Here is a 27,195-nt window from a genome sequence, read left to right as displayed (position 1 = left end):
GCATTTATCAGTTCTAGTAGTTTTTGTATGGAGTTTTTATGGTTTTATACATATAGTAATTTTTAAAAGATATTCCCTGTATCTTTGGTTAGACCATCATGAACCTAGATGTGTGAATGTGTGGGGGGTTTTTGGAGGGAGGAGGGGATTGTCTGCTTTTGCTGTTCCATGTGGCTTGAAAGTAAAAGTGTTAGTCACTCAGTGGTGTCTAACTCTACAGCCTCATGGACTGTAGTTCACCAGGTCCCTCTGTCCGTGGAATTCTCCAGGCAAGAATACTGGAGTGGATAGTCATTCCCTTCCCCAGGAATCTTCCTAACACAGGAATTTAACCTGGGTTTCCTGCATTGCAAGCGAATTCTTTACCATCTGATCCACCAATGTGGTTTGCAGGATTTTAGTTCCCTGACCATGGATTGAACTCTGTTCAAAACGAGGGAATTCCCTGTTTTTTATTTTGTATATTTATACTGCTAGGAGTTTAGAGGAAAACTTCCTAGATCCACACATGGAAGCAGTTCAGCAGCTATGGAAAAATTTTGGCCATTGTATCTTTAAAGTTTGTTTCTACCTTATTCAGTTCTCTCTTCTCCTTTTAGAACTTTACATATATGATTAACATTTTTTGTACTAGCCCATGTATGTCAAATGTTCTTTTATGATTTCCCTAATGGCTTTTATGTGAATATTTTCTACTGACCTGCCTGTAGTACATTAGTTTTCACTTTTGCTATTAAACCATGCTGGGTTTATAAATTCTACATAAATGTTCAGCTAGCAAATTTTCATTTGATTCTTTATTATTGATTGTAATGTTTATCAATTCTCCATATTCTTATCTATTTTCTTGAACACAATAATGAGCAATTCTACTGGAGTTCAAAAAATGAACTCCAATTTTTGTATTACTAAAATCAGGATTCCAATAGAAACTTCACCTAGATTTTTAGCCTCCATTCCTTTCTGCTTGGCTTTTTAGCCTTCTGCCCTGACCAGAATATGAATCAATAAATGCTTCAGTTGGAAAGAACCACAGAATGCCAAATCCATCTGGTTTTTGTTGCTCCCTTCTCTCTAGAACCTTGGCCTCTGCACTCCTGACTTACTTCATAACCCTGAATTCTATCTTTCATCTAATCAACCTGAGGGAACAGTCAAAAGCTCTGAGCCACAGTTCTCTGCCCATCATGCTTATGAACCAGAGAACAATTTTAAAGAAAAGTTGGACAGAAGGTTAGGTTTACCTTACCCTTTCCTTCAGAATCTTTCACACCCAGGTACCTGATGCTTTGGGTGCTTTTCTATGCCTTTTGTATTTTTATTTATCCTTTATGATTGTTCTACCTTGTCGGCTTATTGAACACAAGCTATTCTATCAGAGCCAAAAAGAGAAACATCCTAACTCAGAGTTTTCAAAACTTCAAAGTTTGAAGCTGTAAGACAGACTGGAAGAAAACTCAGTGTATCTTTAGTCACTTCTCATAATATTTTTAAAGTGGCATTACAGACTTAAATATAAGTTGGAAAATTGCTAAGTCCAAACTGGTAATCAACTTATTAAATATAAATACAGGGAGAAGGGAGAAATTATAGGAGGTGAAATAAAAGGACCTATTTTTCAATCTTAATAATGAGATTAATTAGCTTTAGGACCAAAGCTGGTCACAAACTTTCTGATGGTTGGTTTTCATTTGTAAAAAGGAAAAATAATTAATGAGATTAAATGATATTTTAAGGTGAAAACTGTTTGTAATTTATGAGATAAAACCAGCTGTGATACCAAAAAAAAAAAACAAACAGAAAACTTCAGACATATTTACATTAAAGAGATCAGATTTTCAAGAACATAAACTGACACAAAGTAATATACTCCATACATAAAAGCCAAAATTTTATGGGTTCTGAGACATTATTCACCAATGAATTTTAATTTAATTTATTCAAAATACACCTAACTAAAATATGACCTCTATAAAAGGAAATAGGAAATATCAGCATACTATGACAAATACAAAAATTAAATCAGTAATCAAAAATACACCCACAAAGAAAAGCCCAAATATAGATGATTTCAGAGGCAAATTCTACAAAATATTTAAAGAACTGAGAAGACATAAGATAAGAAAACTATAGATCAGTATCTCTTATGAATCAGTTCAACTCAGTCGCTCAGTCATGTCCGACTCTTTGTGACCCCATGGACTGCAGCATGCCAGGCTTCCCTGTTCATCACCAACTCCTGGAGCTTATTCAAACTCATACCCATTGAGTCAGTGATGCCATCCAACCATCTCCTACTCTATTGTCCCCTTCTTCTCCTGCCTTCAATTTTCCCAGTATCAGGGTCTTTTCTAATGAGACAATTCTTCATATCAGGTGGCCAAATTATTGGACCTTCAGCTTCAGCATCAGTCCTTCCAAGGAATAATCAGGATTAATTTCCTTTACAATTGACTGTTTTGATCTCCTTGCTGTCCAAGGGACTCTCAAGAGTCTTCTCCAACACCACAGTTCAAAAGCATCAATTCTTCGGTGCTCAGCTTTTTTATGGTCCTACTCTCACATCATACATGACTATTGGAAAAACCATAGCTTTGACTACATGGACCTTTGTTGGCAAAGTAATGTCTCTGCTTTTTAATATGCTTTCTAGGTTTGTCATAGCTTTTCTTCCAAGGAGCAAGTATCTTTTAATTTCATGGCTACTGACAAACAAATATTTATGCACCATGAACAATTGGGATCTATCCTAGAAAAGCAAGGATGGTTTAATATGCATAAAATCAGTTAATATAATAGAACATATCAACCAAAAAAATTAAAAACCAAAACAACATAATCATCACTAAATTGCAGAAAAGACACTCGACAAAACTCAATACCGTTTCATGACAAAAACAGTCAACAATCTAGGAATAGAAGAAAACTCGCTCAATGTGATAAAGTGCATCTGCTTCCCAGGTAGCTCAATGGTAAAGAATCTGCATGCCAATCACAGGAGACTTGGGTTTGACCCCTGGGTCAGGAAGATTCCCTGGAGAAGGAAATGGTAACCTGCTCCGGTATTCTTGCCTGGAAAATCCCATGGACAGAGGAACTTGGCAGGCTATATAGTTCATGGGGTCACAAAGAACGGGACATGACTGAGCAACTGAGTACACACATAGTGGTGAAAAATCCCACAGCTAACATCACTTAATTATGAAAGAGGATGCTTTTCTCTAAAGATAAGGAAGAAGATAAGAATGTTTACTTGCTTTACTTCTCTTTTAGTCAAAAATTAAGACAAGAAGATAAAATAAAAGACATCTAGATTGGAAAAGAAGAAACAAAATTATGTTCACAGATAACATGATCTTACACAGAAAATTCTAAGGAATCTACTATTAAAACTACTAAATGAGTTCAGCAAGGTTATAGATAGAAGATCAATAAAAAAAATCATATTTCTAGACTCTAAGCAATAAGCAACCTAAAAATGAAATTAAGAAATAATTCCATTTACTGATAGCATCAAGAAAAAAGTGCTGTTTAGAAATAAATTTAATAAAGAAGGGTAATGCCTACCAATGCAGGAGACATAAGAGATGCAGGTCAGGAAGATCTGGAAGAGGGCATGACTACCCAATCCAGTATTCTTGCCTGGAGAATCTCATGGACAGAGGAGCCTGGAGGGCTACAGTCCAGGAGGTCACGAAGAATTGTACATGACTCAAGCGATTTAGCATGCACACACGTTTACTAATATATAATATTGCCTGGCACATAGAAGGTATGTCATAAAATCTGATGAATGATAAGAGCTTCTTACTTAGCTGTTAAGATTCAGCTCAAAAGTGATGTTTTTCCTTGTGCAGACTACCTCCTGTACTCCTTCCCAGCACCTTGCACAGGTCTTTGGCCTGCCACCCAGGACATTCTAGAGCCCCTCTCTGTTGAGAAGTCAGCTTCCCCAAGTAACAGACCTGCTTCAACAGTGCCTCACACAGAGGTAGGCATGATATCATTAATAGATGAATGTGTGGATGAATGAAGGCATATATGGACCTGAGCTGGATTGAGGTTGGTGGCTGTATGTGCTAACTCCCAAGAGGGTTTAAAAAAAAGGGGGGGGGGGCGGGTAAGAGTCACACTTTGGAATCTATAAAACATTGTTGAAAGAAATTAAAGAAGCTCTACATGAATGGAAAGATATCCCATAATCATGATTGAGAAGGTTCAATATGGTTAAGATGGCAAAACTTTCCAAACTGATGTACAGGCTCACTGAAACTTCTACAGAATTTCAACTAGCTTCTTTGTAGAAACCGACAAGTTGATCCTTGTTGGAAATTACATGGAAAATCAAAGGATTCAAAATAGCCGAAACCATCTTGAGAAGGAAAAACAAAGTTGGAGAACTCATACTTCCTGATTTTAAAAGTTACGACAAAGCAGCTGTAACAAGACAGCAGGGTACCAGCCTGAGATAAATACATAAGACAGACTGGAGGGATGGAGTTGAGTATCCAGAAATCAGCTTTGGATTTGGTAGCAGTTTCTTGAGCATGACACTAAGCATAGCAACAAAATTTTTTAAAAGATAAATTGAACTTCATCAAAATTAAAAACATTTGTGCTTCAAAAAAACACTATTAGGAAACTGAAAATATGGCCTACATGATGAGGGAAAACATTTGCAAATCATATATCTGACATGGTACTTGTATCTAAAATACATAAAGAGCTCTTACAACTCAATTACAAAAAGAATAGTAACCCAATTTCAAAATGAGCAAAAGATTCAATAGGTATTTTTCCAAAGAAGATTACAAACAAAAAACGAGCATGTGAAAAGATGCTCAACTGCATTAGTTATTTGGGAAATGTAAATCAAAACCACATTGAGAATCCACTTCACTCCCACTGGTATGGCTCAAATTAAAAAATCAGGTAACAATAAGAGTTCATAAAAATGCAGAAAACTTGGACCCACCACACACTGCTTCTGGGACTGTAAAATGGTACAACTGCTTCGCAAATCAGTTTGGCAAATCATCAAAAGGTTAAATGCAGAATTACTATTTTATCGATTGGTGCAATTTCACTACAAGGTTTATACTGAAAAGAAATAAGCATATACCTCCATAAAAAACAAATACAGCATTATTAATAAGAGGAAAAATGTGAAAACAACCTAAAGATTGGTTAATATGTGGCATAATATGTGGTATAGGTGGATCAACAAAATGTGGTACACCTGTGAGATGAAATATTATTTAGCAATAAAAACAAATGAAATCCTGATACATGCTTCAATATGTATTAACCTTGTAAAGGTTATGCTAAGTGAAATAATACAGTTGCAAAAGACCACACATTATTTGATTCAGTTCTATGAAATGTTCAGAAGGGGCAAATCTATAGAAACAAAGTAAGGGATGAGGAGAGGTGTGATGATTGGCAACTAACAGATTAAAGGGAATGGGGTTTCTTTTAGGAGGATGATAAAAGTGTTGTAAAGTTGTGTTTGTGATGCTTGCACAACTCTGTGAATATACTAAATACCATTGAATTATATAGTTTTAATGGGCAAATTGTACAGTACGTAAATCATATCCTAATAAAGCTGCTGTGATGCGCTAAGTCACTTTGGTCATGTCCAACTCTTTGCAACCCCATGGACTGGAGCCCGCAGTCTTCTCTACTACCCCTCACTGCCCAAACAAGGGTACAAGTATTCAGTACAGGTAATTAGGTACTGCAAGGGCCTAAAATATATTAATCTCTAATTCTGATAAATATAATAGTTCTGAAGGAAGAAGATATAGATACATTTTTAAAAGTTAAATGACACGTGAACATACACATATTTGCCTCATTTTTTAGGTTCTAAGTTTCAGTGGTTTTAGAGATTATCACACGTCTAAAAGTAGGGTATATCTTAAAATCAAAGTGTGCAGGTTACCACTCTTAAAAGAACTAGGAGTTTTTCTTCTTAAATAACTTAGTATTAGTTGAGGGATGTAATGGAAAATGGAAAATAATTTGTATTATACAGGGATAATCTCATTGTGAATTCATGCAAGAAGTCCCATACTACTGAGATTTGAAATGGTCAGAGAGGCCTTTGTCAAGATTTGTGCTCAAAGAAGTCTTTGAAGACTGGGCAAGGCACAGATTGGGGGTGGGGGGTGGAGCAAGAAAGAACTTCTCAGGCACTTTTTATGGAATTTCTGCAGATGCCTTACACTTTCATTTCCTTTTGCTTCTAAGTCTATGCCCTTGCTTTTAACTATTTTGGACATACACATCTGCTACATATAATCATCCAAATAAAAAATGAGGCCCTTGTCATTTCCTTTCATAATGCACCTATTATTCATACAAACACCTCATACTATTCAAGATAAAACAGACAAAAGTAGAGCATTTTTTAAATAAAAGATGAGAAAATTACAATGATTCTCTGATAGTCTATTGTTTTATTCGTACACGAGCAGTGATTATAGCAAATCCAAATTCATATGGGGATTTTACATTTTGCATAACTTATTTCAGCCTCTTCAAATGTTCTATCACCAGCTATGCAACTGACTCACCCCACAAAACAATATAGGATAAGCCCAGGCATTATTTTCTTTAAAACATAGACAGAATAGTGGAATTGTTAAGAGTTCAAGCTGGTTTCAAAACCAAAGCTCTGGCATTACTATCTGTAAAACCTTGAGTATGTTCTCTAAAATCTGTCTCAATTTCCTCATCTTAAAGGGTGAATAATAATAATATACAGCTGTGAGAAATATTATGACTGTGTTTTCACAGTCTTCATCTGAACTGAGTATCAGAACCACTCAGATAAAAGATTATTAAACCTGGGGCTTCCCTGGTGGCTCATTGGTAAAGAATCCACCTGCCAATGCAGGAGACGATGTTCCCTCCCTGGTCTGGGAAGATCCCACATGCCATGGGAAAACTAAGCCTGTGTGCCATGACTACTGAGCCTCTGCTCTAGAACCCAGGACAGCAACTGCTGAGCCCACCTACAGCAACTGCTGAAGCCCAATGTCCGAGAGTCTGTGCTCTGCAATAAGAGAAGCTACTGCCACAAGACGCTTATTTGCTGAAAACAGAGAGGAGCCCCTGCTCGCGGCAACTAGAGAAAAGCCCATGCAGCAGTGAAGACCCCGCAGAGCCAAAAATAAATAAATTTTTTAAAAACACTATTAAACCAGAATTGAGGCAGACTTCAGGGAAATAGCTTTATGGAGTTCAAGAAAGCTGGAGGAAGCTATAAATCTACTTTCTGCCTCCAGATAAGGACTTAGATTTGGTATTACTAAGTTTGGTTTCAGAGTCATGAGGGTTGCATCATTGTAAAGATTCTCTTCAACAGGAACATAGCTTCTGAAGTTTTCTGAATAGCGATGCAAAACTGACTGTGGCACAGCAAAAATGATGATCTCAGGTCTGCCAAAATCTTATCAGTAGTTCTGGGTGACCTCCTGTTAGGGACTCTGGAACCCAGAGAAATTATGCTAAGATATGCTGAAACTGGTCCTGCTTTCTCTCAGCATCCACTTCTCTTACACAAAGACTCTGCATCCTTGACTAATTAACTCAGGCTCATGAGCTAACCTACAGAGGATGTCTGTATTAAGTGCCAATCTCTTCCCAGGATCTGTAACCCCCTACGTTGCTGTGTGCACATTCATACAACACATTCAAAGTGCTTAGCAGGATGTTTGCTATAGAGTAAAGCCCTAAACAGATACAAGTTAGGACTGCAATGAAGGTGATGACGTTGATTATGAAATGAACAGACGCACAGATGATGTCAGCATTCTATTTTGGTGGATAATCAATAAGACAGGAGTAGGGGAGATGGCTCCTTTACTCTCAGCTCCTGGCATAGAACAGAGATTTTAATTAGAATCTGATTCTCCTTATTTTCTGAGAATTTTAAACTAAGATAATTAAAAGTACATGATATAATCCAGAAATGACATCAAGGATAACTTTTTTCCCTTTGTATTCATATTTAAACTAAAAATGGAGTGATAGAAATTAAGTTGGAATTTGACATTCCAAGTGTGGTCATTTTTGTGATTCAGAGGGAGTCCATGTTAAGTTTAATACAATGGTTCGCTCACTTAGCAGACCACCCTGCAAGATCATCCAGAAGACACAGAGAAGACCTGAAGGCCCCTCAGAGTGAAAGTAATACACAGGGATGAATTACCATAGCCTCTGCCTCTGCCTTCTCTTCTATCAAAGCTTTGCTAATACAAGATTTGTGGCCTCAGGCAAAATACTTAACCTCTCTAAGTCTCATTACACTCACTGTGAAATGGAAAAAGAGGAAAATACTTCATAAGTTGCATGGGTATTATTATCATTTCACCATTATAAGCTTTATCAAAATGTCTTGGTTAAAAAGATTGAAATAAAAGGAAACCAAGGTTGTTCAGAAGCCATGACACAGTATCCATCTTCCTTTCTAGTTTCATCTATAAATTAGCCCTCAACTCTCACTATATTTTAGATACATCACAATATTAATTGCTGCTATGAGGAGAAAAATGTTGCCTACTATTCCAGTTCTACAGGGATCAGCCATTAGCCACTGAAGTTGCTCACCAGCAGTGTACCTTGAGGGGGATTCAGGATGGAGAAAAACAGGATGTATCCTATGCTGTGAATATGCTGGCTCTTGGATGGTTAAGCTACATACCTAAGGAAAATTTTCAATGACTCCCAGATTTTTGCATGTAAAAACACTAAAATCATTAACTTGAAATGTTTGTTCTTTGTGATTAGCAGTAATCTTTATATGCTTGACCATATCTTTTTCCCAGGAAAAAAAAAAAGTTCATATATAACAGGGCTCCTCCTTTCCCTCTTTGGAGTAGTTTCTCAAAGATATCTGAGAGGCTGTCTTCTGAGTTATCATCCTCAAAAGGTCCCCAAACAAAACCTATCTCACGGCTTTCATGTTGCACATTTTTATTTCAGTGGACAGTTCTTAATTAGACCAAATTCATTCATTCTCAAATGTTAGTTAAGCACCTACTATTTCAGGGCACTGAAATACAATAGTGAAACATCTTGGACCCTGTACTGAGGGAATTTACAATCTAGTAAAAGATCATTATTGGCATTGCTCTTAAACTAAACATAATTCTCTACCTCCAACTCTACTCAGGAAATATTTTCCAATACATTCTAACAGTCTGAATTGTCTGCCTTCTTCTCTTGTTACTTTTTTTTTTTTAACTTTGAATATAGCACTTAAAACACTGGATTACACAGAACATGCAGTACATACAGTAAATTCCATTATGGAAAAGATAGCATCTTTTTATATAGGGAGTGTATTTCTGTGTATCCAACAGCATGAGTAAGCTGCATCTATCAACAGATAAACATTACACATAAATAAATATATATGCACACATATAATAACACCTTTATTCCTTTGGCATTTTATATTTTCAAAACACTTTTTCACATACTTTCTTTTTTAACCTCATAGCTTCTACAGTGTATTAACATGAAAAAAAAAAAATAAGCCTGCTTCAATGAGGTGCCAAAAATCATCAAAAGTTAGAGCTGGGGAATCTAGAACAAAAGGCCTCCAACTCCTGTTACAATGATTTTTATACGATTATCTTATTCCCGTATAAGAGCCATCCCACAATGATGGCTCAATAAGAATGAAATTGGGTCATCTGTAGTGATGTGGATGAACCTAGGTCTTGTACAGAGTAAAGTCAGTCAGAAAAACAAACATCATATATTAACACATATACGTAGAATCTAGAAAAATGAACTTATTTGCAGGGCTGGAATAGAGATACAGATGTAGAGAATGAACTTATGGACATAAGGGGTGCGGTAGGAGAGAGTGGAACAAGTTGGGAGGGTAGCATTGACATATACACGATAGCATGTATAACACAGTTAGCTAGCGGGCAGCTTCTGTATAGCACACGGAGCCCAGCTCGCGGCTCTGTGATGACCTAGGAGGGTGGCAAGGGGGAGGAGGGGCGAGGTTCAAGTGGGAGGGGATATATGTATAAATAGAGCTGATTCACTTCATTTTACAGCAGAAACTAACCCAAAATTGTAAAGTAATTATCCTCCAATTAAAAAAAAATTCCTATGATACACTATAATGGAAAATAAGATTTTAAAAGAATGTGTATTTATATGTATAGCCAAATCACTTTGCTGTATAACAGGAATTAACAACATTGGAAACCAATTATATTTCAATAAAAATGAATTTAAAAAATAAGAACCATCCTACAATTTGTCAATTTTCAGATGGGCTTTACGAAACATTTAGGCAGGAGACTGGAAGTCAGAAATGAGAAAGATTAGGAGAGTAAAAGATTTATGATCTTCTTAAAAAGGATGAAAAGCCATTGTTGGCAAATGGCAAAACTACATTTGAAATGCAGTTCTAAATAACTCCTGGCACTATTTACCTACTAGTATGTAACTGAAGTCAAAACCTTCTCACCTGTGGGAGCAACTAACCTTTTTGACTTCGTACCTGAAGCACTACAGATCAAGACTGTGTTCAGCTCCCAGTAAAAAACCTTATGATATTGGTTACTGTATTTGTAAAAGACATGATTGATTTCCCGACATGTGTATATAAACATCAAAGGAGGCAATGGCACCCGACTCCAGTACTCTTGCCTGGAAAATCCCATGGATGGAGGAGCCTGGTGGGCTGTGGTCCATGGGGTCGCTAAGAGTCGGACACGACTTAGCGACTTCACTTTCACTTTTCACTTTCATGCATTGGAGAAGGAAATGGCAACCCACTCCAGTGTTCTTGCCTGGAGAATCCCAGGGATGGAGGAGCCTGGTGGGCTGCCGTCCATGGGGTCACACAGAGTCGGACACGACTAAAGTGACTTAGCAGCAGCAGTATATAAACATGTGTGTGTGTGTGTGTGTGTGTGTGTGTGTGTGTAGAGCTCTGTCACTGCACAGAAGAACCACTAGGCAAGCTCCTAGTTCAGAGAGCTCTCTCACCAGTCTACAATTTAAACACTGTGATTCTTACTGCACTGAACAGAAATGACACCACCGAACAGAATCCAAGTGTCCTAAGCCTGGAATTCATGAACTATTAGCTTTGATACAAGCAATTCTTCCTGTCATTTAATCTTTTCATGTCTAGAAAATGAGTTGTGATTTAAATAGCTATTTTTCAACATGCATGATTTGCTGGTCGATGTTGGTACTAGAAATATATGCTTAAGGAGGCATTTGGGTCAGTCAAGGGAGATATAATGAACTGAAACAGACTAGGTTGAAATCATCATGCTTCTACATTGTCAAAGATGAATAGGCCTGAGTCTCCTGAATTTCAGTGACCTCTGTCCTTTCACCTCACCATGACTTCTACCATCATTTGGAGGAGCCCATCCAATGAAGCCAACTCTTGCCACTGATGCTGAGCTCGTCATTTTCTCCTAAATTTTCGAGTGACAGAGGGAATCTTATTTTATTGTCTAGAAAAAAAAAAATGGCTTTGAAGCTGGAGGAAAAAAAGGGACAGACAAAAATACAGATTTTTAAAGCAAGAAGATATCCCTACATCTTGAAAATTTGCAAGGTTCAAAATGTAGCCCACAAATGCACTCAGCATTGTTCTCTATCCTACCTGCACAATGTGGGACATACACTTTCTAAAAGGATTTTAGTCTCCAGCTGTTTTCCCCTAGCTCTCCCAAGTTTTAATGATCAATTCACATGATAGGTCTAAAATCAAGTTTGGAAACAGATTTATTGCTATGGAGATACAGCTCTATGCATAAAATATCAACCTTGTTGGCCAAATGGCAACTTTCTTTGTTTGCACACTCTTGCAATTACTTCCAGGTCATTAAGCCCATCTTGAGTAGATGTTTTACTGTCATGAAGAAAAGTGGCATAAAGACATTCAGTGATTTCATGATAATAGTCATAAAAGAGCAGGGGAAGCGATAACAACAAGGAAGAATTACAGGCACTGAACTTGAGCTCAATTTTATAATAAAAATATTAAGAAGAAAATCAGCACTATCATAAATTATCAACAGATTTGTTTTACCCAAAAAAAGTATACTGAGGGCCTACAGTTAGCCGGATGCAATTCTAGGTGCTAAAAGATGGAAAAAACAGACACTGTGCCAGAATGTATTAGCAGTAAGTGTAGTGAAGAAAATAAAACTAAATTATATAATAGAAAATGACCAGGGACCGAAAAATATAAGTTCTCCTTGAAGCATCACACAAACTTGGACCCAAATAACAGTCATTTGAAAATCAAGTAAAAGCTGGGATAGCTGGTACAAAACCTATGAGACAGGAATAAACTTTGCATGTCTTAGGAACAATAACAACAACAAAAAAGTGAGTCTGGTTAGAGAATATTGACCTAGAGGAAAGGACTGGAGAAATAGACTAGATCATGTAAAGCCTCATTGTTGAGTTGCTCAGTCGTGTCCAGCTCTTTTGTGATGCCATGGACCACAAACCACTGGGTTCTTCTGTCCATGGGATTTTCCAGGCAAGAATACTGGAGTGGGTTGTCATTTCCTTCTCCAGGGGATCTTCCTGATTCAGGGATCAAACCCATGCCTCCTGCATTGAAGGTGGATTCTTTACTGTTGAGCCACTGAGAAAGCCCCGTAAGGCCTGGTAAGCCTATATAATTGGCCTAAATATTTACTGAAAACCTAGTATGCACTAGGCACTATTCTAAACTCCAAAGTTATATGAACAAAAGGGCAAATTCCTGACCTCAGGGAGCTCACTTTCTATTTATTAGAGACAGACAAAAAACAAATTTTTAAAAATATAATGCTATGGAAAACTATAAAATGGGCTAAAGAAATTAACTGGTACATGTTGAATAGAGACATGCTATATTATGCAGAGTACTACAGTACATGAAGGATGATGACAGATTCTTTGCCAGTCTGTATGTTGAGATGTTGAGTCTGATTCTCTTATCCTTGAACCTGGGCTAGCCCTGGTGACTTTTTTCAATAATAGGATCCAGTGAAAGTGATTTTCTGAGACTTTCTGTGCAGCTTAAACATAATAATCCTTGCTGCTACTACCCAGGTCTCTTAGAACCCTTTCTTGGAGCTCTGAGAGCATCACACTGAAGAAGTCACATGTAGGCACTCTGGTTGTGCTAGGCAGCATCTAAACTGCTACCCAATGATCCCAACTTCCTAACATTCATATCCTGTGTACTCCCCTCCCTTTGAGTATGCGCTGGACCTAGTGACTCAGTTCTAACAAAAAGAATACCACAAACATGTTGAAATGTCACATCTACTCTTTAGGTTCCAAAAACACATGTTGTCTGTCTTGCTTGATCAATCTCTCTCTCCCTACTCCAACTCCCACCCCCAACCAAGTCTCTCACTCCAGGGAATGCAACCTGCTATGTTGTGATGTTGTGGTCAACCTACAGAGGGGCCCACAAAGCAGGGAACTAATATGTCTGCCGGAGGAGGCAATGGCACCCCACTGCAGTACTCTTGCCTGGAAAATCCCATGGACGGAGGAGCCTGGTAGGCTGCAGTCCATGGGGTTGTGAAGAGTCAGACAGGACTGAGCGACTTCACTTTCACTTTTCACTTTCACACACTGGAGAAGGAAATGGCAACCCACTCCAGTGTTCTTGCCTGGAGAATCCCAGGGACAGTGGAGCCTGGTGGGCTGCCGTCTATGGGGTCGCACAGAGTCGGACACGACTGAAGTGACTTAGCAGCAGCAGCAACAGTATGTCTGACCAACAACCAGTGAAGTCTTGAGACCTGCCAACAGCTGCCTGAGTTTGGATTCTGCTTCTCCCCAGGCAAGACTAGATGACTTCAACCCCAGAAAACACCTTGAATGCCTGCCATGCAAAAAACCCTGAGACAGAGGACTTAGCTAAGTTCCACCTAGATTTCTGACCCAAAGGAACTTCAAGATAATAATTTTTGTTATTTTAAGCCACTATGTTTTGGGGTACTTTGTTATACAGCAACAGATAATCTATACAAAAGGAAAACAATCCTAAACTGAGACCAGCTTTCCATCACCACTTCCACAGTGCCAGGCATGTGAGTGAAGCCTCTCCCCAAGCCCATTCACCGACTAAATAGCACTGAGCGACCTCTATCAATATCAATTCCAATAGATGCTTCCAGCCAAGCCCTGCCCAAACTCCCTACCCACAAAATTGTGGGCTATATAAAATGCTGCTTGAAGTCACTACATTTTGGGGTAATTTGATAAGCAACAATAGACAACTGGAATATGTGGTCAGGAATACCTCTTTGATATGGTGACCTCTGAGCAAATATCTGAAGGGAAAAAGGGAGGAAGATATGCCAGTATCAGACCAAGGGAAAGCAAGTAAAGGACTAAGGTGAAAGCATGCTAACCATGTTCCGGGAACATGAAGGAAGTGTTCCTGTGGCTGGAGTGGAATAAGTAAAGTGCGGAGTGGTAGGAGATGCACTCGGAGAGGAAGCAGGACGGCATATCATGACGGCGACTTCAAGGACTGGCACTTGCTGGGAGCGCACCGCAGGGGTTCTGAACAGTGACTCAAACTTGGAGTAGAATATTGTCATAAAATTCTGTCTCTTAGTTCAACCCCCTACCCTTATAAATGCTACACCCAAAGGGTGAGCACCACACAAGCTTACAACAGACCCCCTTCTGACAGCATCAAGCACCCACCATCAACCAGTCGTTTTCTAACTTACTCTGAGGAATGGCTCATGGACCCTGGAGTCTGTGTGTGGCCTGTGCCTTTATTTCATCCCCTCCTTCTTCTTGGTCAGGCCATGTTTGCAAAGCAGCACCCAGTGCTTTCATTTTCAGAGTGTTTACATTAACTTGAAGTTGTTAACCTCGTTGTGGTGCAGAATGTTTCAGACAGTGCCAGAGGCTATAAATAAATAACAGTTATTTCAGGCTCTGGCAAACAAGCGCCTGGATTCTGCTGAGGCCCCAGAGACCATGACTGCTGCAGCACTAAATACCTCAAACAGGGCTAAAAGCAGGGATTCTCAAGGAATACTAAGCAGATGCACTCCAGGTGACACAGTTATGTCTTCCCATCGACATACATCTCCTGATCACCACGGAGACCAATAAATAGACCTCTCTGTCATACCCACTTGGAATAAACTACAGCTAACCTGAGCCCAATTATTACATATTACCAACCAGATTTCTTATCTCATTTCAAATTTTAGCAACTGACAAATGACCAAGACCAAGTCTTCCAAGAATTTTTTTAATGTATGTTGTGATCTAGAGCAGTAGATCCTGTTTTTCAATCAGGAAGAGCTATTTTTATAACATCTCATTAATGACCAATATATAACTATATGCACTCAGACCAAATAAGTCATCTCTCTATACTTCGGTTCTCTCACTGTAAAGCAGAAATCAAACTACCTATATCACAGTGAATGGGGACTTAAACAAGATAATACATGAAAACTGTTTGGAAAAGTATCTGGCCTGCAGTTAACAGTCAATAAATATCAGCTCATCATTATGTAAAAATACTATTGATTATTCTCTCCACATAATAGTAGTTATACTTCAAGCCAGTTTTTCTAAGGAAAACTGTAATGACCAAGTTATAATGAATTTGGTTGCACTTAAAAATTCATTTTTCATTAGAGAATTGTATATACTTAAACCATAGGATGTAGTGGGAAAGGAACATGTGGCCATTATAGATTTGGGGAATGGTACATTTATCCCCATTTGCTTTATCATTTATATCTTGAGCATTATACCATGAAAATTATTTTTCAGAATTAGGACACGTTGCACCAGCAAGAGTCTTACTTATCAAAGAATGCAATTAAAAATTGTGTCAGTGTATTTTAAGAGAAAGATGCAGGAAATTTGAATTTAGAACTCTTTAGCAACAAAACTGATACCAAAAAAAAAAAAAAAAAGCCCTGATTCATTTTACATTAAGCAGAAAATTCAACTAATTAGAATTCCTCTTTTTTTGGCAACCTAACTGGTTAAGATTTTTGTACTGATATCCTTTTGTTGAAGTACCTCAGGATGCAAACTGGTGGTCAACTGCTTGGTCTACATACTTTTTATTTTATGTGACTCAATCTTTTGACAAAATGTCACAATGTATAGACCTCGGACCTTGGGAAATGACTAAAGGTGGTTAGTTTTCTCCTTTGGTAGATTTCTGATCTTCTCATAATCAAATATACTGTTTATGGAAAAATAATATCAATTTCATCAAAATGTTAGTTTACATACTAATTTCAAACAAAAATAGAAGTAAATACTTTTTTCAATTTACTAAACATTTACTACATTTTGATGTGGGAGGGAAAGTAGAGATTAAAGAATTGAAAATGTCATTCAATTCATATTCACAAATTTAGCAATGAAATTACATTATATACTATGAATGTGAATTAAGGCAGTCTTAGTTACTAGGTACGGAGAAGGCAATGGCACCCCACTCCACTACTCTTGCCTGGAAAATCCCACGGACAAATGAGCCCGGTAGGCTACAGTCCATGGGGTCGCTAAGAGTTGGACACGACTGAGCAACTTCACTTTTACTTTTCACTTTCATGCATTGGAGAAGGAAATGGCAACCCACTCCAGTGTTCTTGCCTGGAGAATCCCAGGGATGGGGGAGCCTGGTGGGCTGCCGTCCATGGGGTCACACAGAGTTGGACACGACTGAAGTGACTTAGCAGTAGCAGTTACTAGGTAACAAATGTCTTCATCTAGGTTAACTTCACTAACGTTTTTGGATATAACTGGTAGTAGAGAGAAATACCAACCTTCCCCCTCACTCAATTAATTACAAGCTTATAAAGGAGCAAAATGCAGCATTTTTGAAAAAAGGGGAATGAGGACAAATTTTAGAGTGAGAAGTATTGATACTATTGATAGTATAATAAATGAATCTACCTATCTTTCATCACTTTTCCTTCATACCCATTTTAACATTTGACATTTTTAAGAATATAAAAGACTGCTTATAGATAAGCTGAAGTGCAAAATTAAATGCTATCATGAAAAAAAAAATAAATGCTATCATGACATCTTATTACTAAGAATAACTCTTGACAAAAACCACTACAATACTGTAAAGTAATTAGCCTCCAACTAATAAAAATAAATGGAAAAAAAAAAGAATAACTCTGTCTTCTGAACAAGAGAATTTATTACTGATAGTCCAGAGTACTGACTTAGATCAAAACGTTGACTGTTTTTCCTTCCCCAAATTAGCTGACCACACCCATGTAAGTAAAGTCCCAGCCTTGTTCCCTTGCTTGTCTAGGGATTGATACGCCCCTAGGTGCTATTTGCAGGCTGGGGTTGGATCTGGAATGCTTCACCCAGGTCTTTAATCCTGAGAAACTCTTTACAGTATGGGTTAATTAACTCTCATTTCACCTCCCATTACATCTCACTCAATTAAATACAAATTTGAATGAAAAAAGCAGTTTTCATCCCACACAAATGTTTGTTTTTAGCCTAATGCACTAAGTAACTGGTTGCCATGGTGGCAGGCACTTTGGACAAAGTGTCTCAGAGTGAATAAAGATCATTAAAAATGACTAATTAGCCATCAGATAGGAAGCTGCTATTTTCATGCTCAGGTGAAAACCAGAATTATCCTTCATAAACATGCATGTAAAATAGAAGAGAGATAAAAGGTAAAGAAAACAAAGTTTTCTTTCATCCTTCTTTCTTTCCAACCAGAACTCTACTTCAAAAACACAGGCTACAAAAATTGCTTGATCCTCTTGGCTACCTGATTACCCATCATGCTACCTTTCTAGAATATCTACCCAATATCCATCTTTTCACGGCTCAGTTGTTTGTGATGTATATGAAAAAGACTTAGGCACTGGTACTTTAGCCATAATTAGATTCTGCTACTTCTTTCACCAATTCGAAACTCACGACTGTATTTCCAGAGAGATATTTCTTAGCACAAGGTCACAAAGACACTACCAATTTCATTTTAACCTGCCTCTTCAACTGACAACTTAACTGACAACTCTAATTGTCCACCAGTGGACACATTTATGCATTAAAATGTCTGGTTACATTGTTCTAAACCAAAGGATAATCTGACTTCAATAATCAGGTCTGAATTTAGAGGCTAATTGCATCTCATCCTTTAACCTTTAAAATGAGTTGCCCTTATAATTTAACAGAATTCTTTGCACATTTGTCTAAAGCTAAGGGTCCAAAGGGATGGAAATGAAGATTATTCTCTGTGCCTGAAAAGTGACAAAGCAATGACCCCTCCAAGTCTTCAATTTCAAAACGGTTATGAAATCTATGTTCATATTGTGTACTTGCTGGGTTTATAATTTGTTCAACGTCCATTGATTTGATTTGCATGAAAAAAGGGAGGGAAAGGTTAATATGTTCCTTTCAAAGTGTCTAAACTTCAATCCCAGAAAGCACTGTTTAATAGAGGGTCTCTTTGCCTCTCTCACTCCATTTCTACATCTCTGTACAGAAGACAGAACCCCATAATGTAGACTTGTGTTTGGTTTCAGAAAAATCTGAGTTTCGATCCTACTACTACCTTTAAAAGTGGAATAACCCAGGGAAAACACACATCTTTTTTCAATACTGTTTGTCTCTGGACTATTAAGATTATATTTATAACCCACTCAGTTACTAGTGGTTTCCTGTATATGGTTAACTGACAGTCATTTGAGGTTGGTTTGTTGTCATATCATCAAGTACATTTGTAAAAGCCTGAGTAGAAATGAAGCAAATTATATATGTTCATTAGGGACCATAGTTGCTGGCTGCCACCAAACAGATTATAACCATGCGCCTACCCAGGTTAATGAAACAATGAAAATATGACCTTAGAGAAGGATGAATCCATATTAAATATCAGTTGTTACTACTTGTTGAGATTTCCCTATCACTTGTCTACTGTGCTATACAAAAGAAATAATAACTCACAATTCATATGCTTTTCTTCTGATTCTTAAACTGACTCTAAATTTGTAGATTCTACCGTTCATTCTGATTCTTTCTACATGCAACACAAATTTCAAGCAGGTAATATTGGTTTTATATATATATATATATATATATATATATATATATGAAAGTACAAATGTCTTTGCTTATTTGACTGAACCACTGAATTAAATGTACTTTTGAATTTTTGACATTTTGCCTACTTGAGTAGAATGAAGAAAATCCCTCTTCTCTGACCAGAGCTGTTTATTTACAAAGCAGAAATAGTTACCAACAGATAAAACAAATTTATGGTTACCAAAGGGGAAAGAGGCTGGGGAGGAATAAATTGGGAGCTAGGGACTGACATATACACATTACTATGGATAAACAGATAACTAATAAGGACCTACTGTATAGCACAGGGAACTCTACTTGATACTCTACAATGGTCTATATGGGGAGAGAATCTAAAAAAAGAGTGGACATATGTATATGTATAGCTGATTCACTCTGCTGTGCATAAGAAACTAACACAATATTGTAAATCAAGTACATTCCAATAAAAATTAAAAAAAAAAAAAAGAACTGCTCTATCAAAAGTCTACAATCATCTGGGGTGGGGTAAGGGATGACTGTTCAACAGGTATAAAGCCTCAGTCATTCAAGATGAAAAAGTTCTGATCTGCTGTCTAACGTGGTGCTCAGAGTTCACAATACTATCATGTACCCTTACATTTTTGTTAGGAGGGTAGGTCTTGTTTTATGTGTTTTCTAATATGATAAAAAATATTACATGTCTAGAAAAGTCCTCATTCTACAGATGATTAAGAAACCATTGGGATTTGAAGAAAGCATTTGAAAATCAGCTATTATAAACAACTGATGTAAAGATGATCTGCTGACCTCCGTAAGTGAAAATGCTATTATTTTTGGTCTCCCACAGTAAGCAGTCAAGCCTATGGTTTTTCCAGTGGTCATGTATGGATGTGAGAGTTGGACTATAAAGAAAGCTGAGCGCAGAAGAATTGATGCTTTTTGAACTGTGGTGTTGGAGAAGACTCTTGAGAGTCCCTTGGACTGCAAGGAGATCCAACCAGTCCATCCTAGAGGAAATCAGTTCTCAATATTCATTGGAAGAACTGATGTTGAAGCTGAAACTCCAATACTTTGGCCACCTGATGCGAAGAGCTGACTCATTTGAAAAGACCCTGATGCTGGGAAAGATTGAAGGCAGAAGGAGAAGGGATGACAGAGGATGAGGTGGCTGGATGGCATCACCGACTCAATGGACATGAGTTTGAGTAAACTCCAGGAGTTGGTGATGGACAGGGAGGCCTGGCGTGCTGCAGTCCATGGGGTCTCAAAGAGTTGGACATGACTTAGCGACTGAACTGAACTGAAAAATAAACAGACTGCTGCCAAGTCGCTGCAGTCGTGTCCGACTCTGTCCCCATAGACGGCAGCCCACCAGGCTCCCCTGTCCCTGGGATTCTCCAGGCAAGAACACTGGAGTGGGTTGCCATTTCCTTCTCCAATGTGTGAAAGTGAAAAGTGAAAGTGAAGTCGCTCAGTCGTGTCTGACTCTTCACAACCCCATGGACTGCAGCCTACCAGGCTCCTTCGTCCATGGGATTTTCCAGGCAAGAGTACTGCAGTGGGGTGTCATTGCCTTCTCCGATAAACAGACTAGACTTGGTGTACTTGCTTGACACATAGTTTCTAGGATTCCCAAAGATTCTAATTCAGTAGATCAGCGTAATGGTCTCCAAATCCACATTTTTAACAGCATTTCAAGGATTTATAGGTTAAGGTCTATAGTCCACACATTGAAAAGTCTGGGGGTGGTTGTGCCCCTTTACCCCAAATACCAAGGTGTATTTGATGAATTCATTTACAACACCTTTCATGGTCTCTATTGAAACATACACTTGGAAAGTGCTGGCCTGGGTGCACCTAAAAATCTAAAATGGTGTAATATTAAGGGGTCAATTCTGGGAATAAAATTCATGACTCTGGCACTATTAATACCAACAAACTGGTTGCCATGGTGATAGGAACTATGGTCAAAGTGCCTCACATAGAAAGAATTTCATTAAAAATGACTAATATACCATCAATAGGAAATTTACTAAAATAGCTATAATTCATAGGCAACTTAGCTTAATAAAGGAAGAAATAAAGAGGAAAGAAATGACTCTTGAGTATTTCCAATCTCAGAGCCTTTTTTTTAAAAAAAAAAAAAGCTCCTTATAAATACAATGAGGTTTCTGAATCGTGATGCTGCAACTTCAGCTGTTCATTTGGCTCCTTTCAGTAGGGCACCAGAAAATTTGATTAGAATATTAAAATTCCAGGAGTTATTGCAATTTAAAAAGAAAACACATTAAGAAAGGCTGATGATAACAAAGACAGGGAAAAAAATATATCAGCAGGCCACAGGACATTTCCAGATTACAATTCTCTTTTCTTTGATTAGAATGAAAACCTTTTTCCACTCAAAAATCTTTAAATCATGTTCAAGACATCTTGGTATTCTTGGAAGATCCTTCTTTTCTATATAAGGTCCAATGAGTATAAATCAAAACCATCAAATAGAATCTTACTCCCAGACAATAATTTCCTGGATAACTAACCTTGTATATTTTAAGATGTCTTAGAATATGTAAAAATCCTCCTTCCCTAATCAGAGCTGCTTCAGCAGAAGTCTAAGAAAGTCTTTCATACTACGGGTGATTAGGAAACCACTGGAATGTGAAGGAAGGATTTAAATAATGCAATCTCTATAATGCTGGAAAGTTGTCAAATCACTCATAGATCGCTTGCATTTGTATTCTACTTTCTTTGTACTTAGGAGTTTCAAAAACACTCACAACACCAAGTGATCAATTAAAAAAAATCAGGCTCAAGCAAAATTTACATCTAGATTTTGATGGATACCCTGGACAGATTAATTCATTTCTCTCAGCCTTTAAAAACTTTTCTATGGTTTTCTACTTGTCAAAAATATAATACTGCCAACAAAAGAGAAGTTGCAAACCATATACACTGTAAATGGAGTCCAAAACTCATGTTTCATCTTTGTAATTCAAAACAGGTTTTCAGATTAAAGACAGTAGTTTGACTATTTTAAAAGATTTTGCTTCAATTAATGTATCAGACCCTAGTGAGGAGAATATAGGCTTTAAACCACATACAAGGTAATAGAGACAAAGCGAAAGTGAAAGTCACTCAGTCGTGTCCAGCTCTTTGCGACCCCATGTTCTATACTGTCCATGGAATTCTCCAAGCCAGAATACTGGAATGGGTAGCCTTTCCCTTCTCTCGAGGATCTTCCCAACCCAGGGATCAAACCCAGGTCCCCTGCATTGCAGGTGGATTCTTTACCAACTGTGCTATGAGGGAAGCAAAAAGCTAAACAAGGATCTTAATGACCCAGAAAACCACGATGGTGTGGTCACTCACCTAGAGCCAGACATCCTAGAGTGCAAAGTCAAGTGGGCCTTAGGAAGCATCACTATGAACAAAGCTAGTGGAGGTGATGGAATTCCAGTTGAGCTATTTCAAATCCTAATAGATGATGCTGTGAAAGTGCTGCACTCAATATGTCAGCAAATTTGGAAAACTCAGCAGTGGCCACAGGACTGGAAAAGGTCAGTTTTCATTGCAATCCCAAAGAAGGGCAATGCCAAAGAATATTCAAACTACCATACGTTTGGGCTCATTTCACATGCTAGCAAGGTAATGATCAAAATTCTTCAAGCTACGCTTCAATAATACGTGAACTGAGAACTTCCAGATGTACAAGCTGAATTGAGCAAAGGCAGAGGAACTAGAGATCAAATTGCCAACATCCATTGGGATCATAGAAAAAGCAAGGGAATTCCAGAAAAACATCTACTTCTGCTTCATTGACTATGCTAAAGGCATTCACTATGTGGATCACAACAAACTGTGGAAAATTCTTAATGAGATGGGAATACCAGACCACCTTACCTGCCTTCTGAGAAACGTGTGTGCAGGTCAAGAAGCAACAGTTAGAATCAGACATAGAACAACAGACTGGGTCAAAATCAGTAAAGGAGTATGTCAAAGATGTATATTATCATCCTGCTTATTTAATTATATGCAGAGTATATCAAATTCCATGCTGGAAGAATCACAGGTGGAATCAAGACTGCTGGGAGAAATATCAATAACTTCATATATGCAGATGATACCACCCTAATAGTAGAAAGTGAAGAGGAACTAAAGAGCCTCTTGATAAAGGTGAAAGAAGAGAGTGAAAAAGTTGGCTTAAAACTCAACATTCAGAAAACAAAGATCATGGCATCAGTCTCATCACTTCACAGCAAATAGATGGGGAAAAAATGGAAACAGGGATAGACTTTATTTTCTTGGGCTCCAAAATCACTGCAGATGGTGACTACAGTCATGAAATTAAAAGACACTTGCTCCTTGGAAGAAAAGCTATGACACCTAGACAGTATATTAAAAAGCAGAGACATCACTTGGCTGACAGAGGTCCATATAGTCAAAGCTGTATACGGATGTGAGAGTTGGACCATAATAAAGGCTGAGTGCCAAGAATTGATCCTTTTCAACTCTGGTGATGGATAAGATTCCTGAGAGTCCCCTGGACAGCATGGAGATCAAACCAGTTGAGGAAATCAAACCCCAAATACTCATTGGAAGAACTGATGCTGAAACAAGCACCAATACTTTGGCCATATGATGCAAAGAGCCAAATCATTGAAAAAGACCATGATGCTAGAAAAGATTCAGGGCAAGAGAAGAAGCGGGTGACAGAGAATGAGATGGTTGGAGGGCATCATCAACTCAATGGACATGAATTTGAGCAAACTCCGGGAGATAGTAAAGGACAGGGAAGCCTGGCATGCTGCAGTCCATGGGGCTGCAAAGAGTCAGACACGACTGAGTGAACAACAACTTCACCTTGAAGGAGCTTGCATACCAGCAGGCCTGACCATAATAGGGCCAGTTTCTACCAAAGTGTTAAGAATCACAACCCAGGTATGCAAAAATTATGTGGAAGCATGGCTAAACTTTATTTTATTTTTTTTTTTTACTGGAGTATAATTGCTTTACAATGTTGTGTTACTTTCAGATTTACACAACAAAGTAACTCAGCTATATGTATACATATATCCCCTCCCTCTTTAGCCTCCCCCCAAACCCCTCCCCCTCAATCGCACCCTGTAGGTCATCACAGAGCACTGAGATGAGCCCCCCTGTGCTAGACAGTAGCTTGCCACTAGCTGTCTGGTTTACACATGGCAGTGTTTATATGTCAATGCTACTCTCTCGATTCATCCCATCCTGACCTCCCCCCACCCATGTCCAAATGCCCATTCTCAATATCTGCATCTCTATTCCTGACCTGCAAATAGGTTCATAAGTACCATTTTTCTAAATTCCACATATATGAGTTAATGTATGATATTTGGTTCTCTGACTTACTTCACTGTGCATGACAGGCTCTAGGTCTGTCCATGTCACTACAATGGTGCAGTTTTGTTCCTTTTGTGACTGAGTAACATTCCATTGCATATATGCACCATCTCTTCTTTATCCATTCCTCTGCTGACAGCCACTTAGGTTGCTTCCATGTCCTGGCCATTTTAAAATGTGTTGCTATGAACACTGGGGTGCATGACCCTCTCTGTCTAGGGGTAGAATCACTACTTAGTGAAATAGCTATTTTGCAAAGCCCACCCTGTCCCACAAGCAGGAGTAAATACTGGCAAGGTAGAAAAGAATCAAAAGGAAAGGGGCATAGGAGATGGATTTGTCACGGGCAAAGACTGCTTCATGGGGCTGGAGATAACACCCACAGGAGATGAGAATGGCAAAGTCTTTCCAATCAAAAATCTTTAAAACAAATTTACCTCTTTCTTCAGTTCACCAGCATCTTCTGAGGGCCTACCTTTCTCCTTTCCCACTGTTTTATGTTCACAGTATAGACATACACCATACACACACACATAAAAATACTTGTAGGACACAGTGAAGTAAAAGTCCCTCCCAGGACTGAGGCAAACCCTTCAGCACATCTGAAACTCCCCAGCCCAGTGATGGGAAGATCCAAGTCAGAGAAGAGCAGCCTGAGTAAGAATCAGATGTCTCAGAATTAAACTCTCAAGATTCAAATCCTGATTCAATACCTTTGAGAGCTCGGAGAGGTTTCTTAACCCAGCTAACCTTCTGTTTGTCTATCTGGAAAATGCAAGTGGTGGTGGAAGGATCGAAGTTAGAAGCAAAATTTACCTAACAGATCACCATATGACTGTTATTATTATCAACATTATTTGCTATGGGGAATACAGATGAAATAATAGTAGCTACTAGACACTGAATTTCTACCAAGATGCCAAAGCTATTTAATCTTCCTAACACTACAGTGAGGAAGGCACTACGATCATTTTCCTTTTACAGATGAGGAAACTAGGTATATAACTGCATAAGGTGCATAGCTAACAAGTGTCATCTGAAATGTGTCAGAAGAATTGTCACTCCTGGGAGACCCTCTAGCTCATAGAATAAACTTCTGTAAAAGAAAAAATAACAGTCTATTTCCAGCCTCTTTTAAGAGGCATTGTGCCATGTCTAAGCTTGTCCAAACCCTCTTTGTATTTATGTATGTTTCCTGCCTCAGCTCTCTGCTAGTGATTCCATAGGACTTTCCTTTATTTTCCTGTATTTACTTTTTCCTGTTAATATCTCCCTGGGTTGATATATCCACATTGGACAGAAAGTCAATTTTCTCCTTAGGGTGATGTTTCTAACTCTGGCTTCATACAGTGATCCTTTGTCCCCAGTCCTTTACTGGACTGTGGTTAAGTGGTATTTTGTCTTTCTGAAGTGTGACTGCTAGAATTACACCCCATGTTTCTAGGTAATTTGAGAAGCTGTGTTTTTAAATAAGCCCCACCCCCCAGAAGCTTAGAATACAGGTAAGAAGACTAATATGCTCATGTAAGGCTTGTTTAACAATGCAGGTGTACTTTATCTCCTACCCACCATTCTTTATCTCATTATCTCTTCATTCTTTCTGGGAGTTATTTCTTCACTGAACTCCAATAGCATATTGGGCACCTACCGACCTGAGGAGTTCATCTTTCAGTGTCCTATCTTTTTGCCTTTGCATACTGTTCATGGGCTTCTCAAGGCAAGAATACTAAAGTGGTTTGCCATTCCCTTCTCCAGTGGACCATGTTTTGTCAGAACTCTCCGCCGTGACCCATCCACCTTGGGTGGCCCTACACAGCATGGCTCATAGTTTCATTGAGTTAGACAAGGCTGTGGTCCAAGTGATCAGATCGGTTAGTTCTGTGTGTGGTTTTCAGTCTGTCTGCCCTCTGATGGAGAAGGATAAGAGGTTTATGGAAGCTTCCTGATGGGAGAAACTGACTGAGGGGAAACTGGATCTTGTTCTGATGGACAGGGCCATGCTCAGTAAATCTTTAATCCAATTTTCTGTTGAAGGGTGGGGCTGAGTTCCCCTACTGTTACTTGACCTAAAGCCAAACTATGGTGGAGGCAATGAATATAAGGGAGACCTCTTCCAAAAGGCCCCATGCCGGCACTGCTACTGTCAGCGTCCCCAAGCCTGCAGGGTGCCACCACTGACCCAGGCCTCCACCGGAGACTCCTGGACACTCACGGGCAAGTCTGGGTCAACTATTACTTGGGGGCCCCGGATCAGGGACCCTCAATAGGAGGGCTAGGAGAATTTGTTGCCTGAACAATTTAGGGACAGTGGCCCATCACAGAAGGAAGTAGTTATGGAATGAAAATGTTGCCCCTTTTCCTTGGCAACATAATTCTAAAAGAAAAGGGGAAATGAGAGAGTCAATTCCTAGGCAGGTTGATAAGAAGTCTGGGGTCCCTGAGGAGGAGAGAGGGGTCTGGAGGAGGAGGTAGGGGTCTGAAATTCTCAAGGAGGAGGAAAGGACAAACATCTATTTTTCCCCTACATTCCTTAGTCTTTGTCATATAAAACATTTTTATCTTTAAGCCCTAAACTGATGATTACACAACAAACATCTCTAAATTATGTACTAAGGATGATATAACAACATGTATCCTGCTTGAAGACAGTTTCTCCTTCCTAAAAACCTTCTGGCTAATCCTATTATCTTAAAATGTAAATTATGGGAGTGGGTCTAGTAA

This window comes from Dama dama, chromosome 9, assembly GCF_033118175.1.
Source record: "Dama dama isolate Ldn47 chromosome 9, ASM3311817v1, whole genome shotgun sequence".
NCBI lineage: Eukaryota > Metazoa > Chordata > Mammalia > Artiodactyla > Cervidae > Dama > Dama dama.
Note: the sequence above shows the minus strand (reverse complement) of the source record.